The following is a 16,500-nucleotide window of genomic DNA, read 5'->3' as shown; positions in this document are numbered from 1 at the left end:
TGACAGAGGGGATGTACCCAGCTTGGGGCTGGCGGCAGCTGCTGTGTGTGCCCCTGAGCTGCCACACATTGCAAAGGGCCAGAGCAGGGGCGATGACTCGCTGCTAATAGTTACAGACAGGGGCACCACCGGGGAGCCAGTGAGCTGTGCGCTCAGAGCCCGGGTGGAGGCTCTCAAGTGTCGCCTCTGATGCCACCGTTCTCTGGAGAGCACCTCGGGGATTCAGGGGCCCTGGGTTAAGTCATCCCGGTTCCTTTATTTACCTGTGAGTTGCTGGGCAGCAACTCTGTGCCAGGCCCTGGATCAACATGCTGGGGTTACAGAGATGAGGCACGTGATAAACATATTGTATTTTTATCAACGCTTCGAAATACGACTGCTTCTGTTTCTTTCAGGGTGATCCAAGACATTCGGGAGAATTTTAAAAAAGGAAGAGGTTTATGGTTAAATTGAAAAAATAGAATCAGGAATTGACTGTGACTTTCATAGCATCCTATCTTTTTCAAGCTGCAAGATTTAAATATTAGCCTGGAAGGAATACTCCCTCCCTTCTGCAACCTTACAGATGAAGAAATAGAACCGAGAGATAAGAAGAGGCTCAGACAGTGTCTCAGGGCTCCAACTCCCCAAATTTGTCCCCGGTACCAGCGAGGAGAAAGGAGAGCAGCATTTGAAGGCGCTGCAGATCCGAAAGCATCAGAGAAACTGGGTGTTTTTGCTGCTTTCTCCGTATAAAGTTGGGGTAGACTTGATTGTTCTATGGCGATTTCCTGATGGATTAGCGAGATAATGAAGCTTTTTATATTGTTACTTTTGGAAGACTGAGAACAGCAGCGGGCTCTCTGCTAGGGAAGCTATCATAACGATTCTTATTTCCACACCAGCATCCCAGCTTTATTTTCAAGTTAGAGGAGTGGAATCCAGGCCAAAACATCATTCTCAAAAATGCCAGCATTTCCAAGACACGTTAAGAGCCAAACTCAGAGATGGAAAGGATGCTTCTTCTCTACTCTCTTAGCAAGTTATGAAGCTAGGGGAGCACCATTCCCGTTTTCCGTGCAGGCTGAGGAGGTGCCCATGGCCCTTGCGGCAGACTTAGGCATTAAAAGAACCTAATTCTTTAATGGACTCGGGGTGCGTTTCTTTCCTGCATCTTGAGGTCTTTAAAAAGCCTGTGGTGAACTGCACTGCCATAAACCTTTTATAGAAACAATCAAATATCACTTGGTAAAATAATTAGCACAAAAATAGCACAAAGTCAGTCTGTCCCAAACTCACTGCCAGATATCAGAAGGGTCCCTGCCAGCCTCATCGCCACCTCTTTTCGGGAGGGGGTCACTCTTCTCCCCCTCCTAGCCAGCGTCACAGTGAGCTGCAGAGGTCCAAGGCATGCTATTTCGATGGGCTACGTTATTCTGGGTTGGGGGACAGAACGGTCCTCCAAGAGGGCTCCCTGCATGGCACCGGGGACAGGGAAGGATGGAGGGAGCAGGTGTTTGGGGGGCCCCCAGCTCCCCCAGGCCCGCATGGACCACTTCCCTTTCTGGGAGTGGGGCCATCATCCACTCCCTACCCGGCGCGCCCCGCACTTCCTGCCTGCCTTTCCAAGCGTTTTCTCTCGTGGACCGCGTATTAGGAGCTGGGTTTTGTTTATGACTTTTGGATAAAATATGGCAGGAAAGGAGTGTCCCCTCCCGGGTCCAGATAAGGCGCTGCTGCAGCTCTCTACGCGCACCCAGCACATGCTACTTTCTATGAGAAAACATCCGTCTTTTAACCTGGAAATGGGAATTCCTGGAAACGGCTAATTGCCGGGGTCCTCTGCTCGGGCCTCACTCTGCAGAGAGACACCCCCCCCCCCCAGCCCCGCCCCGGGCCAGCTGCCCTGCTTGCTTGGGGACCTTTCCTCTGGACTTATGCCTGATCTCCATGACAGGCAACAGATCATCGAGTTGTTTGGCTAAGAAAAAAAAAAAGAAATCCTCTACACAGTTCCACTTTTCCACATCTCAAGGGTGCCGCTGGCTTAAGTTAAAAACAAAAAACAAAAGACAACTGCCTGTTTTCTTTGCCAGCCTGGAGCTGGACGATTTGGTCTCATTGTGTCTCCGGAACACAGGCTCCCGTTGGGCTGAGCTTGAGAGACCATCTTCTTGTGTCTCCTTTAATTTACCTGATAGATATGAAAATGGGTTGAGTTTTGACAATAAATAGGCATTTCTCATTAGCTGGGGGCCGCGTGCAGGCGGGGGCCCGGCTTGTCAGCTGGGAGCAGTCCCAGAGAAGACAAGGGCCCCTGTTTTCCCACACAAAAGTCTGAATACCTGTGCCCCATGTTGGCTGGGGGTAATTATTCACTCATTCTGTGGTGACAGACAGAAAGGGAATTTAGCAAACCACACAATTTCCTAATTAGCGCGCTGGGAATTCTCCCGATGGTAATTTGGAACAAAAAGAGGCAGCCCCATGGTGAGGGAGAGGAAAAAAAAAAAAAGAAATAAAACAAGGGAGGTGGGGGGGGAGAGCAAGTGGTGGGCTCACTGGAGGGTCGGGAAACAGTTCTAGAAGCTTCTCACGGGCGACAGAATTCTGGGTTTTTTTGTTTCGTTTTTTTGCCTTCCAGAGGCTGCTGCTTACATATGGCAATGGGAACCCGGGCGCCTACCATATGTAAAGACACCAGGTTTTAGGACTTATTGTCGGTAAGATTTATGGAGAGGATGTCTGATCAGCAATTTTTCATCTTCTCATCTCAGGAGCAAACAGGAACAGAGACGCAGGCCCCTTGCGGTATCACCGGGCGGACCTGCAGGACCCCAACCCAGGGCTCCCAACCGGGACCCTGGCTGGGCGGTGCTGCTTCCCACTTCATGAAGGAACAGCCTGTCGGAACGGCAGCAACAATTTATTAGATTAAAACGGGCTACTCTGGAGCTATTTTGCGGTATGTTAATGAGTGCTATATCATAGACATTTATTAAATTAGATTTCATAAATGTCAGCCGTGTTTGCACAGGAAATCCACCAGCCTAAATGTGGACCAGACGCGGAATTCATTTCCCCCCTCGGGAGGACGAGCATCCCGGCAGGGCTGAAGGTGGGCTGGGGATGCGAGGACCACGCTGGGTGCTCAGATGTTTAATATCAGCCTGGACAAACACAGCGGTTCTGGCTGCCGGCTGCCTCCCCCAAGAAGGAGAATTCGAGGAGGGTGAGGAAGGAAACAACAGAACTCAACACTTCCTTGGAACAAGGCTTTGACTTTCGGTGTCACAATATTTCACCTTTCCCTTACATTAGGATCAGCACAAACACGCACCATTCAAGCAAACAGTTCACAGGAGGAAACGGAAATCGGAGGCAAGGAGGATCCTGGCTTTGGAAGATCAGGGATTCCTTGGCAACCGTCAAAGAGATGTTCTCATCAGCTCTAGTGCCTTCACACCGATCGACAAGAGGGAGCTTATCGATGGGCCCCTTTCAGACTTCCAGACTCGGGCACCCTGAGCCCGAAACTCTTTCCTGTTCACTATTCTGTGCTCCCTACCTTCCAGGTCTGTTGTGGCAGAGCTAGATCTCACCTGTTCTCTTGGAAGAAACGAACTGACACAATAAGAACAGCCCCATTAAGATGAGGTTCTGGAAGCTGGGAGATTTTCATGGCCGATGCCGTAATTCAGAGAAAACTCTAGATTGGAGCCCACCTGGGCATCAAGGAGAAATCAGCTTCAAACCCCTCCTCAGGGGTGAAGAAGCCTTCAGAGTGACCAGCCGGACCACCATGGGCCTTGTGCCCATCACCGTTACCTACAAATCGATGAACCAGTCCTACTCTGCAAACTCTGTTTTCTTTCCTCCTTCACAATCCAAGCCATTTTTAAACCTCCTGCCAAAAAAAAAAAAAAAAAAAAATGCGTTCCGCTCATGCTTTTAAGGGACAGCCCTGGAGTAACCCGGGAACTCAAAGAATTTTTTTAGAATGTGACATGTGCTTTTTTAAAAAAAACCCACCGGCCAATTCTCCTGCATCAAAATTATGCAAGACTGACAGTGGCTGGCACCTGCAAACAACTGCAGTAATGCAAGAACATGCCTATGGATTTGGAAGATGGGGCAATACTCTGTGTTCGTTCTGACAAAGGCACTAGGGGGAAAAAAAAATCAATAACGTTGATCTTTTGGCTGTGACGTTATAGAATGTGTATCAGTGTTCTTGGATGGCGAACAAAGTGTGTGTCACTTTATAGGTGATTCTGAGGGCGTGACCTCCCCCCCCAAGAGACAGGGCACCCGCTTTGGGTAACAGCGGCTGCAAACGAAACAGGGTGACACAGTCACATCTGTGACCCTGTGGCAACACACTGGAAACACCCTCCCCGCACAGAGAAAGGAGATGGGGATTTCTTGGCTATTTCAAGAAGACACAAACCTCTGAAGGGATCACGAGGGACATTCCAGACCATGCAGGAGAAAGGGAAACCAAGTGGGTAACGTGCCGAAGTGGGCTCTTGGTGGGAGTCCCGTGAAGTAAAATCCGCCTCTCGCTAGGCTGAGGATGGAACCCTCCAGAAAGACAGAGCCCAGCCCATGGCACTGTTCGGTGCCGCTCTGTGTTGTTTTCATGACCCCGCTTTTGGAAATCTTGTTTGGCAGGTTTGGGAGCTGCTAAGATCTGCCTGGAACGAAGCTGTGGTCAATGGAGCCAAAGTGAAGTGGCCTGACCTTTCCAGACTGTTCCTTCTGTTTCTCTTAGGGTTCCGACGAAACGAAATGCAAAGAAAGCGGACACGTTTCATGTACGCAAGACTCTTCCGAGGGGTCCTGAGAATTCTAGAGTTTGGGGTTAAAATGACAGCCCTGGTTTGATTCCCACCTTTGCTACTTCCTGCCTCTGAGACCTTGAACTGGGTGAGTCGACTTAATGAACCTCTGGCGCCTACTCTTTCGGCGGAGGACGCAACTTCCTTCCTCTGCACTTGGAGTGAAAGAGAGGCGACGTGGGACCCGGGCCATACCTACCACACATTTGGTGCTCAAGTGACTTAGTTTTATTCGAATGTATTCCCACTGCATTGGGCGTATTCAGCTTTTGAAGGAATATGATTTAAGAATTATCCACTTATCTGTTCACTTACTCATTCAACAAACGTCTACTGGAGACTTGTTACGTGCCAGGGGCTGTTGTAAGCCCTGGAAATGTATTCGGAAGCTCAGGAGTTTAGGTCTTTGCTCTCACGGAGAGACAGATACTAGTCAACTAAACAAATAAGACAAGTTCAGATGTGGAGAAAACTAGACAGCTAGAGGGATAGATTGCCTGGAAGGGGAAACTCGCTAAATTGGGTGGCCCGCAAGGGACACGTGAGGAGCTGACATTCACACTGAGAAACAAGACGCAGGCGGCTAGATACAGAACAAGAAGGGTATTATCGAGGGGAGGGTTGACAAAGAGAATACAGGATATCCAGTTAAATTTGAACTTCAGACGAACAACAACAATTTTTACCATAAGTATCTCTCCAACATGACATAGGATGCAGTATACTAAAAGAATTAGTCATTGTTTATCTGAAATTAGAATCTGTGCATCTTGTATTTGTGTTTGCTAAAACAGGCAAGCTTGTTCTAGGGGTCGGGAACGGTAACGACACAGGCACTGAAGTGGCAGTGAACTCAGTTTGTCTGGGGCGCAGAAAGGTCCAAGTGCCCAAGGGGGCAGGAGACATGGTTTCTGAGAGGAAGGCTTTGGGGGCTGTGGTGAGTAGTGTGGGCGCATCGAACAAAATGGCTTGTGTGTTCAATCCCCCGAATTAACCAGGCCACGAGTGACAGAAAGAACATGGAGCAGAGGTTGGCGAACTCCAGCCCATGAGTCACAGCCAGCCTGCCACCTGTTTTTGTAAATAAAGTTCTATTGGAACACAGCTTCACTCATCTGTTTACACGACATCTAGGGCTGCTTTCCTGTTGCAATGGCAGAGTTGAGTAGTTGCAACACAGACTGTATGTCCCACAAAACCTAATGTATGTACTATGCAGTCCTTTACGGAAAAACTATGTTGCCTCCTGAACTATGGCATGTCCCAGGAATCAAAATACAGCAAGTCCCAGGAACCAGCAATTAAGCCATACCGAGCTCTTATTTCTTAGTCTACTTGTCCTAGCCTCCATCTCTTTACTTGTGACTCCCATTCAATCACAAATTAAAGTTTTAGATTGATGTTTTAAAAACAGTCATGTCCTCAGGTTCTTGAGTCTGGTATTAAAATGGAAAGAAAACCCATCTGATTCCGTTGTGTGGTTGCTAACGTGATAAAGACTCGTTAGCTGGCTACAACACAAATCAAGACTTCTTTCTTATTTCATAGACTTTTGCCCATTAAGACTATTACTCTCCCTGCTAAGAGGGGCAGACAAGAAGACGTCGACACATGCGGTTGAATATTTATAATTTACACAGACTCCATGGTCCTCCAGGCAGGACTCCGGCAGAACTACCTGGCTGCCAGGTCAGCTACGAAAGGAAAGGGGCAAGATTTTGTAAACGCTGTTCCTCTAAAGGATAATCAAATAAGTAAAAAGCTCTACTGAGACAGTGAAAAATAATGCTTTGAAAAGTTAATGCTAGAAAGCAGAAACGAGGCAGCCTGGTGGAGGGTCGACAGATCATAGTTAGAATTCTACGACGAATCAGCTTAAGCAAGTTGTAACCTAAGTCTGGGTTTCTTTCTCCACAAAATGGCAACAGTCCCATCCAGGGGCTCACTGCAGTTTCTACCGGCCCCAGGCACTTTGACCTTCATGAGTCCCCTCCTCCCTCGATATCAAAATATCAACAAATATCCATGCATTTTCATCAAATAAGTACAAAGGAAACAATAAAAATCACACATAGGGCTTCCCTGGTGGCGCAGTGGTTGGGAGTCCGCCTGCCGGTGCAACGGACACGGGTTCATGCTCCGGTCCGGGAAGATCCCACATGCCGCGGAGCGGCTGGGCCCGTGAGCCATGGCCGCTGAGCCTGCGCGTCCGGAGCCTGTGCTCCGCAACGGGAGAGGCCACAGCAGTGAGAGGCCCGCGTACCACAAAAAAAAAAACTTTATTGTTAAAAAATGCTAACCATCATCTGAGCCCTCGGTGAGCTGTAATCTTTCTGCAACAGTAACTTCAAAGATCACTGATCATAGATCAGCATAACAAATATAACGAAAAAGCTTGACGTATTGCAAGAATTACCAAAATGTGACACAGAGACAGGAAATGAGCAAATGTTGATGAAAAATGGCGTCAATAGACTTGCTTAACACAGGGTTGCCCCAAACCTTCAATTTGTAGACTACACAGTATATGTGAAATGTAATAAAATGAGGGCTGCCTGTAATAGTCTACCTTACAAATGCACCCATACTTATATCTATGATCTACTCTCATCAGACATCCCCATCTTTTTTTAAATTATTATTATTTATTTATTTATTTTTGGCTGTGTTGGGTCTTCGTTTCTGTGCGAGGGCTTTCTCTAGTTGCGGCGAGCGGGGGCCGCTCTTCATCGCGATGCGCGGACCTCTCACTGTCACGGCCTCTCTCGTGGCAGAGCATAAGCTCCAGACGTGCAGGCTCAGTAGTTGTGGCTCACGGGCCTCGCTGTTCCGCGGCATGTGGGATCTTCCCAGACCGGGGCTCGAACCCGTGTCCCCTGCATTGGCAGGCAGATTCTCAACCACTGCGCCACCAGGGAAGCCCCCCATCTGTTTTTCAATTTACCATTATAGATGATGTTGTGATGAACAGCCTGGTGGCTACTTCTTTGCACCTAAGTCCATGATGTCTTTTTTATTTTTAAAATGAAATTCCTGTGGGCTTAACACTATCTGGAGTGTGGCCTCCCTGGGTAAAAAAAGATCTTACTGCACAGTTTGGAGGACACTCACGAAAGTCCAGAGCACAGTTAATAGCCAAGCTGCTCTTTAGCAACCTTGATCCCCAGGGCAGAAAATTCCTCTTGGCCTTTGGGATCAAGCTGGTTCGAAACATACAACAAGGCTCTTCATTCTTTTCTTGCCTGATTGAAAACCTGATGGTTCTGAAATTCAGTTAATCATCAACACCTTGTAAGTTACTGGCTATCACTAATTTTAAAAAAAACCTGATTTACATACAGAGCATCAACTCACAATCTTAAGGCTCTTCCTGAATTTCCTGAAGTTACGAAATCTGAGTCCGATTCTACTGCATCTTAGCGGCACAATGTTCTATAGCATCTTACAACCAAAGTTCCCTCTCTGTGAAAATGGAAAGATAATACCTACAGCTCACAAGACTGAAAGGATGAAGTCAGTTAAGAATGTCACGTAGCTAGCACAGTGCTTGGTACATGGTAGGTGCAAAAAAGAATCACCCCCTGTCCCCATTGCGCAGGAGAAGAACCATTTGTGACGACTTCTGCCATCAACCTGAATATAAATTAGGTGATTTGTTGAAAAGCTTTTGCCGCTCTCCAGCCAAAAGAGAAACCAAAAGACTGGGTGATGACTTTTATTTATCCTATACTTTGCAATTTTATTTTACTGAGTTCATTCATCTTTTTGTTTTCTCTCTGAACTTGAAAAGATATTTGGCCTTTTGAGAAAAAGGTAAAGAGGAGCATTGGAAGAGAAGCTGCATTAAGACTGAGGTTCAATCAGTAATAGATATTATTTTTGAGCATTTACTAAATCCCAGGAGACTAAACATCCTTAGAAGGAAGTTGCAGAGTGAGTGTCATTCTTTTAGCAGAGAAAAAGATGGAGGCTAGGAAAGGTTAAATAACTTACTTTGTGTCACACAGCCAGTAAATGCCAGAAGCAGACTTAAAAGCCTTACGGAGGGGGGCTTCCCTGGTGGCACAGTGGTTAAGAATCCACCTGCCAATGCAGGGGACACGGGTTCAATCCCTGGTCCGGGAAGATCCCATGTGCCACAGAGCAACTAAGCCTGAGTGCCACAACTACTGAGCTTGCGCTCTAGAGCCTGCGAGCCACAACTACTGAGCCCATGTGCCACAACTACGGAGCCCATGCGCCACAACTAATGAAGCCCTTGCCTAGAGCCCATACTCCACAACAAGAGAAGCCACCGTAATGAGAAGCCTGCGCACCGCAATGAAGAGTAGCTCCCGCTCGCCGCAACTAGAGAAAGCCTGCGCACAGCAACGAAGACCCAATGCAGCCAAAAATAAATTAAAAAAAAATCCTTACTGAATTCTTCCTATGGTAGTGAGCACTGCTCTCAGCTGCCTTCCTACTTCTACGTACTTCTATATACTTCTAGATATTTCTAGGTACTTCCTACCTTCTAGCCCTGTAATGTCCAATACAGTAGCCACTAGTCACGTGGCTACTGACTACTTAAAATGTAGCCAGTATCATAGAGAAACTGAATTTTCTATTTCATTTAATAATTAATTTAAATTTAAATGCGAATTCCTAATTCAGTTATTGGCAAAACTTTACGTATGTCTGAGCAACTTGGGTAGGTGAATCTTCTTTTTCAACTGATATTAAATATTATGAAATCTAAATACAGATCAAATGTTTCTGATACAACTTTAACATTCAGAGAGAGAATGTTCTAAGTGTAAAATACATACCGGATCTCAAAGACTTAGAATGAAAAAAAAAAAGGAAAATGCCTGGCTCATAATTTTATATTGATTACATGGTGAAATGATAGTATTTGGGGTACACTGAGTTAAAATATATTATTTAAGGAATTCCATCTGTTTCTTTTCACCTTGTGTAACGTGACTACTAAAACCTTTAAAATTACACATGGATATTTTGTTGTTTGACATGGCCCTGCCTCCATCACCTCCTACTTTTGGGATCTTACGAATACTGTTCCCCAGGACCCACCCTCAGTCCTTATGTGACCGAGTTTCAGAATAAAGCATGGGGCTCAGTCTTGAGCAATCAGACCACCAAATTCCCCTAGCCAGCATAAGTGATTTGAGGCTAGCAGCCTAGTAATCAGCTGCTGTGCTATCCTCAAGGCCACAGGGATGGGTTCACAGAAGGACACGTGACCTAGGTTAATCTAGACAAAACAAACCCATAGATTTGGATGGGTTCAGGCAAAAGATGCTTCTTCTCTCTCCAGAGTCTGCTAGCAGGAAGGACGGTGCCTGAAGCTGCCAGCACCAACACTCAGAGACTAGACCGAAGTCCTAAGATGAAACTGACACAAAAAACAGGCATTGCTAAGAGATGTAGGAAAACAATCCTGGTGATATCACTTGTGCTCCTGGATCAAACCACACCTGAAGCCAACCCTACACTTGGATTGCCGATTTGCATGAGCCCCTAAAGTACCGTGTTCTGCCCAAGCCAAATGAGTTGTATTTCTGTCACTGGTACTGAAAGTCCAGAGTGATTTCCCCACTCTTTCCAATTTGTTGTGAGGAACACACAGGAAAATGGGTAGGAAACCCCTAGGAAACTATATCCTGCTACACATTTCAGTGATCATTCCGATTTTAGGAGAGAAAAAAGAAACACGAAGAACAGGCCACTTGAATGAATCCCACAACCAGTGACCCTAGAAGCAAATCAAAACCTGTGTTTGGAAAGAGTCTTACTCAGATTACTGAGCTCCACCCTCGGGTTATCTCAACCAGCTGTCACTGGGCGCACTTCGACTGTTCACCTGCTGTGTCCTGGGCGGCCCCAGACATTTGCTGCTACTTCAGCTGGGCTGGGGCAGCACCATTAACTTACCATGTTTACCTGGTTCTTTGAGCAGATGATTCCGTATCTGGTTATTCATTCTTTTCATTTGTTAGCTTATTTATTTGGAGCGGGTGATGTCAGCTCAGTGACTTGGGACTGTGTCCGGAAAGCTGGCATGCCAGGGCAGCTGGACACCACCCTTTGGGCAGGCCAGCTCCTTCTTAGGTCACACACTCAGAATGTTCCTTCCCCCCACCTTGAGGGCCCTGCCTCAAGGCCCCCTTCAACTTCTTTCTCTCCATTTTTTTCCCCTCCACCTGCTACGTTTCTGCCTCTCCTGTCTGGATCCACTGGCCTGAGAAGCCTTTCCCACAGCTCCTGGCTGGTCTCTGTAATCCCCTCCGAATTCTCCATCCCAGCCCCTATGACCCCTGGGTGCAACGTCTCTGTTTATTTGTCTAGTAAGCTTCCTCTCAGACCATGACCTCCTCGTGGGCAGGAATCAGCATTTATTCAGCTCTGTGCTTCTAGGGTTTGGCCCGCGGTGGCTGGAGCCTCGGGGATGATTAACAGGTACAGAAGGAACAAATGAATGGGATGTGAGTGAAGGACTAGCCGCCCTGATCTCTCACAGCTTCGAACTTGCTTCAAAGCTTTTCTGTTGTAAAGCAACTTCCAAGGGGCTCTATTGATGCTTTCGAAATCTAGCTCTGAGTGAGATAGATGAAGCAACTCAAGTACCTCTGCTTCCTCCACCTGCATCCAAAGGCTTGGGGTGGGGGAGTTCCTGGTCTCCCAACCAAGCCCTGTACATGGTAGTAATCATCTACGATGATGGACCGGTCTCAGAGATCTCACCCGTAGGGGATGGGCAGCACATGATAATATAGACTGGCTTCATGCAGCCATCTGTAGCTGACCAGCAGCTCGATACTCAGCTGTGTCAGGACAAACGCTGCATGGATCCTGGCGTCCCATTCCTACCTTGGAGTCCTCAAGGTGACATTTTCCCTTTAATCGTTAGCTTGGGAGAATGAGGGGGAGAGACAGAGCTGACTGCTCCCCAAAGATTCTGGAAGGGAAGGGATCAGCCCTGGGGTCATTAGAGGCCGTGATGAAACACGTGCCATCAGAACGTCTCCCTGATGCACGGCGAGATGGAGGCCCCATGGAACGCATGAACTAGTCACTCTGGAAATAGTTGATTTCGCTAAGAACAAGGCTAAGACGTGCTGTACACAAAGTGATGCCTCTTAGAGCTAATTAAGTCAGAAGTGGGGATGTCCAGATGCCTCTCTTTGGCACATCCTTGGGAGGGTTACCTTGGGGCCTTACCCGGAACATCATCTTCCAGATTTCAGAAACTCTCTGAGCCTCTCGCTACACTGGCCCATCTCTGGGCAAATTCAGATTATTCTGTAATGAGTCAACACAAATCTCCTGGCCGCTGACATGATACCTGCTGGCCAAGAAAGGCCAAGCTGGTGCTGCAAGGGGACCGCTGGAGGGGACAGTCTCCTCAACTATGTGTGCCCCGTGTTCCTCTCTCTGCCTGGCTTCTTCTGTCCCTTGGCAGGAGGCCTCCCTTCTGAGGAGCACAGCCCTGGGACGCCACCAGGTTAAGCAATTTGCTTTTAATTAGGATTGCAGTCATTTGCAAAGGAACCAGCAGAGAGGGGAGGGAAGCAGGTTGGCTTTTCACAGTTTAAGTGGAAGCGATGCACATGGTAAATTCAGACCCCACTGTGGGCAGAGCCAGGCTGAGTGGCTTGTCCCTAGTGCCCTGGGCTCCATACTGTGGCCTGCAAGCTCCCACCCCCATGGACCAGTTAACAGAGATGTCAGAGCAGGGGTGCGGAGAGGGAAAAACTGTGATCCCGCAGTCCCCTCTGTATCCGGTGCCGAAATGATATCCAGATGGTTGAGCAGGCCTGTGTACTCCTGCTTCTGCCCTCCAGCTCAGCCCCCCAGAAAGGGTGTCACCGTAAGGTGTCACTCCGGCTGAAATGGCTTGCTGGGGTGGGAAAGAGAGGAGACGGGGAGGGATGCAGGCTGCCTGGTGTCGACCCCACCAACATCTTCCAGCCTGGAGACCAAAGTCTTCCTGCCTCTCTCGGCTGGGTTTCAGGCCAGACGTCCACCACAGGCCTTTCATTCCAGAAACCAGACACAGGCCTTCCATTCCACTCCCCACTTGGGCTTTCTATTCCCTTCTCCCAGCTCCCCACACGCATTTCATGAGGGGCGTTGGAAAGGAAAGAAAGGTAGTGGCTTGGTTTACAATGCAATTAACATCTGAATAATTTACTACTGAAATCAGCTGGCCCTATTTTCAGCTCAGAGAGCCTGCTGCTACCTTTTTTTTTTTTTTTAACATCTTTACTGGAGTGTAATTGCTTTACATTGTTGTGTTAGTTTCTGTTGTAAAACAAAGTGAATCAGCTATACGTACACATATATCCCCATATCCCCTCCCTCTTGCATCTCCCTCCCACCCAAAGCCAGCTTGGAAGCCTCAGAGGTGGGACCACCCTGTCGGCTGCCTGCTTCTGGGCTGAGCTGGGGGCTCCGGGTCTCAGTGAGACGACCAGCCACTGGCATCAACTCTCTCCTGCTTGACAAACCCGAACTGGGCACTCTGCCCCTAGAAGACACGGCTCCCAGATGTGGACCTTCCCTCAGCAGCATTGCTCCTGCCCACGGCTCCGGTGACCCTGGGTCCTGGCCTGTCTCCCCTTGACCTCACGTGCAGTCACTCCACTTCCAGATGGCTCCTGTGCCCCAGCGCGAAGCACATTTTTAAGGGAGTGTCTGTCGAACGGGAGAGGGAGCCGCCCAGGCCTGATGACGGTCACAAAAGGGGCTGGCTTGCAGCTCCCACGCTTTACTTGGTTCTGCCCAACGCCCAGCTTGGAGGATCCTAAGGTTGGGATGAGTTGGCGCAAAGAAAGCAACTATCAAAGCGGGCCCTGCAGGGGTGAGGGTGCTGTCTGCATGAAGAGCACCCAGCTTACCGCTCCAGCTGGCTCTGATTTGCGCTTCTGCCTGAATAAGTAAGCATCAGCCTGCTTCAGCGTGCTAAGCGTGGCCCGGGGCCGCTGACGTAATTCCAAACCCTGCGCTTTGCTTTGCCCCCTTGCCTCGGCCTTGGCACTCTGACCTCCCTCCCTCATTTTCCACCAAACCATAAGGTCTCTCATTCTCTCAATTAAACCTTTGAAGACATCAGACATTAGGACCCCGTTCGTGGGAGACGGGGGTTGACACGTAAGTTCCTTTCCACCACTCTTGAGTTCTATTTCCCCTGACACCCATCTCCCTGCCAGACCCAGAGGGGGTCACAGGAGGCCGTGGCGTCCAAAACCGGCCTTCCTCGCTGCTGCCAAACATTTCAGGAGGGTAAAGGCACTTTGGATTTTCAGTGTATACGTGAGTTTGGGTTGGGCCAGTGGGAAATTCTTGCCGTGGACATTGGGACAGGAACAAGATGTCCCTCCTTTTTACTAGCCCTGGGCAAGCTGACTTAAATCCAAGTAGGTAAATAGTTACTGTTTGTTTCGTATCTTGGTAACCCGCAGGGCTGCAACTAACCCGCACACAGTACCTTTATCTGAATTAGAACAGGGTCCCTCCCACCCCCCACCCCCGCCCCACCAGGGCACACAGCTCCGTGATTAGTGTGCAAGGGGAATTTCCGTCCTCACTCAGCCCTTCAGCTGAGCCCCTTTGCGCAGTGCACGACGTGCTCAACTAGGGCAGCCCCAGTATTTGGTAACGAAGGCAGCACGGTGGTGAGCCTGCGTCCTGAATTCTAAGACACAGGCTGAGGGGAGTAGTTAAGGAGCAAGGGCTGCGGAGCCAGCAGCCTAGATCGGAATGCCACCTGGGCCATATCCTAGCCCAGTAACACTAGACAAGTTATTGAACTTCTCTGCACCACACTTAGTTTCTTCACTTGTGTAGGGAGCACAAAATAGATCTAAAGAGGATACACACATACATTAAATATCTTCTTATTAAACACTAAACTCTTCCTGGGTCCTTCACGCATAGGTAACTTTGGATAAATCATTTCATCTCTTCGGATTTTTTTTCATAAGTTTGTTTGTTTGTTTGTTTATATTTGGCTGCGTTAGGTCTTCGTTGCTGCGCGTGGGCTTTCTCTAGTTGCAGTGAGCGGGGCTACTCTTTGTTGCGATGCGCGGGCTTCTCGTTACGGTGGCTTCTCTTGTTGCCACAGCACGGGCTCTAGGCGTGCGGGCTTCAGTAGCTGTGGCTCGCAAGCTCTAGAGCGCAGGCTCAGTAGTTGTGGCGCACGGCCTTAGCTGCTCCGCGGCACGTGGGATCTTCCCCGACTAGGGCTTGAACCCGTGTCCCCTGCATTGGCAGGCGGATTCTTGACCACTGAGCCACCAGGGAAGCCCCTGGATCTTTGTTTACATACAGAGCGATCTTATTGACAGTTCCTCTTAAAAATTCCAATTAGACACCTTCACCAAAATATGAACATGTCTCTCTCTCTCCCCTGATGGACTCTAACTCGTATTTTCTGACTTGGGGGAGCTACTTTCGTAGGCTTCAACTGTGATTTTATCTGCATTGCTTGCAGTGGCGGTTGAAAAGATCAGGGCTCCTCTGCACGAAGAAACATGATTTTATGTTACTCCTCAGGACTTCCTGTGCGAAGGGTTCCTCAGAGGGAAGCACATGGTTTAGCTGATGCTAAGCAGGGCTTCGTTTCCTTACCAAGAGTTACGGGGTGAACTGTGTCCCCTTTTACCCCCAGAATTCATATGTTGAAGTTCTAGTCCCTAGTGTGTCTCAGAATGTGACCTTATTTGGGAACAAGGTTGTTACAGATGTAATTCATTAAAGTGAAGTTATACTGGAGGAGAACAGGCCCCTAATCCAATATGACTGTGTCCTGATACATCAGGGAAATTTGGACACAGACAAGCAGACAGAAAGAAGCCCATGTGAACGTAAAGGCAGAGCTTGGGGCGATGCTTCTAGAAGCCAAAGGACAGCAAAGATGGTGGCCAAACAGAAGCTGGGGGAGAGGCCTGGACCAGATGTCTCTCACAGCCTTCAGAAGGCACCAACCCTGCCCCACCTTGACCTCGGACGTCTGGCCTCCAGAACCGTAAAGTGATGCATTTCTGTCTCTTGAACCACCCAGCCTGAGGTCCTTTGTTATGGCAGCCCTGGCAAACGCATACATTAGGTAAGAGAATTCCTCTTATACGTTCCTGAAGCCCACAGCCCAGCGTGGGATTCAAATTCGAGCCTCAGCAAAGCTATACGTCCCTACGTCTCATGACCCTTCTGTATTGATTCAAGGACTGTCAGAGCTGTGAATCTTAAGTCTCCAGTTGCCAAAGGGTGACTGAAGTTATTTATACTTCTTTTTTCCACAAAGGATTTGAAGCAGCTTAAGGGAAATACATCAAGTAAGATAGTACAACCAATAAAATGTAATAGTATGACCAGAAAAAATACAACTAGACTTAGAAAGTTAGTTGAAGGATGGGGTTGGCACAGTTTCATCTTCCTGGGCTAAGACGACTATGTAACTGTGTTTTTCTTCCTGCTCTGGCCACCAGGAAGCTCAGAACCATGTTTGTGGCCTGTTTCCGTTGTTCAGAATGTAGCTCTGAGATTCTTGGGGACCAGTTATCTGCCAGCCACATAGTAGAAGCAAGGCTTTTCCAGCGCATCACTCTAAAATAATGGGGATGAGAGAAATCAAAGTCCCTTAAAGAACTTAGAGCGGAGAGAGACAGAGCTTCAAACT

At 48.3% G+C, this 16,500-nt stretch overlaps 1 protein-coding gene across 4 annotated transcripts in view; it reads right to left on the bottom strand.

The window, feature by feature from the left end:
- Window positions 1-16,500, bottom strand: part of LOC109550947 (transcription factor Maf) — a 591,860-nt gene that overhangs the window by 199,034 nt on the left and 376,326 nt on the right. The gene's annotated exons all lie outside the window — the stretch shown is intronic.

This window comes from Tursiops truncatus, chromosome 19, assembly GCF_011762595.2.
Source record: "Tursiops truncatus isolate mTurTru1 chromosome 19, mTurTru1.mat.Y, whole genome shotgun sequence".
Lineage (NCBI taxonomy): Eukaryota > Metazoa > Chordata > Mammalia > Artiodactyla > Delphinidae > Tursiops > Tursiops truncatus.
The sequence above is the reverse complement of the archived record's forward strand: the minus strand, read 5'-3'. Positions and strand labels throughout refer to the sequence as shown.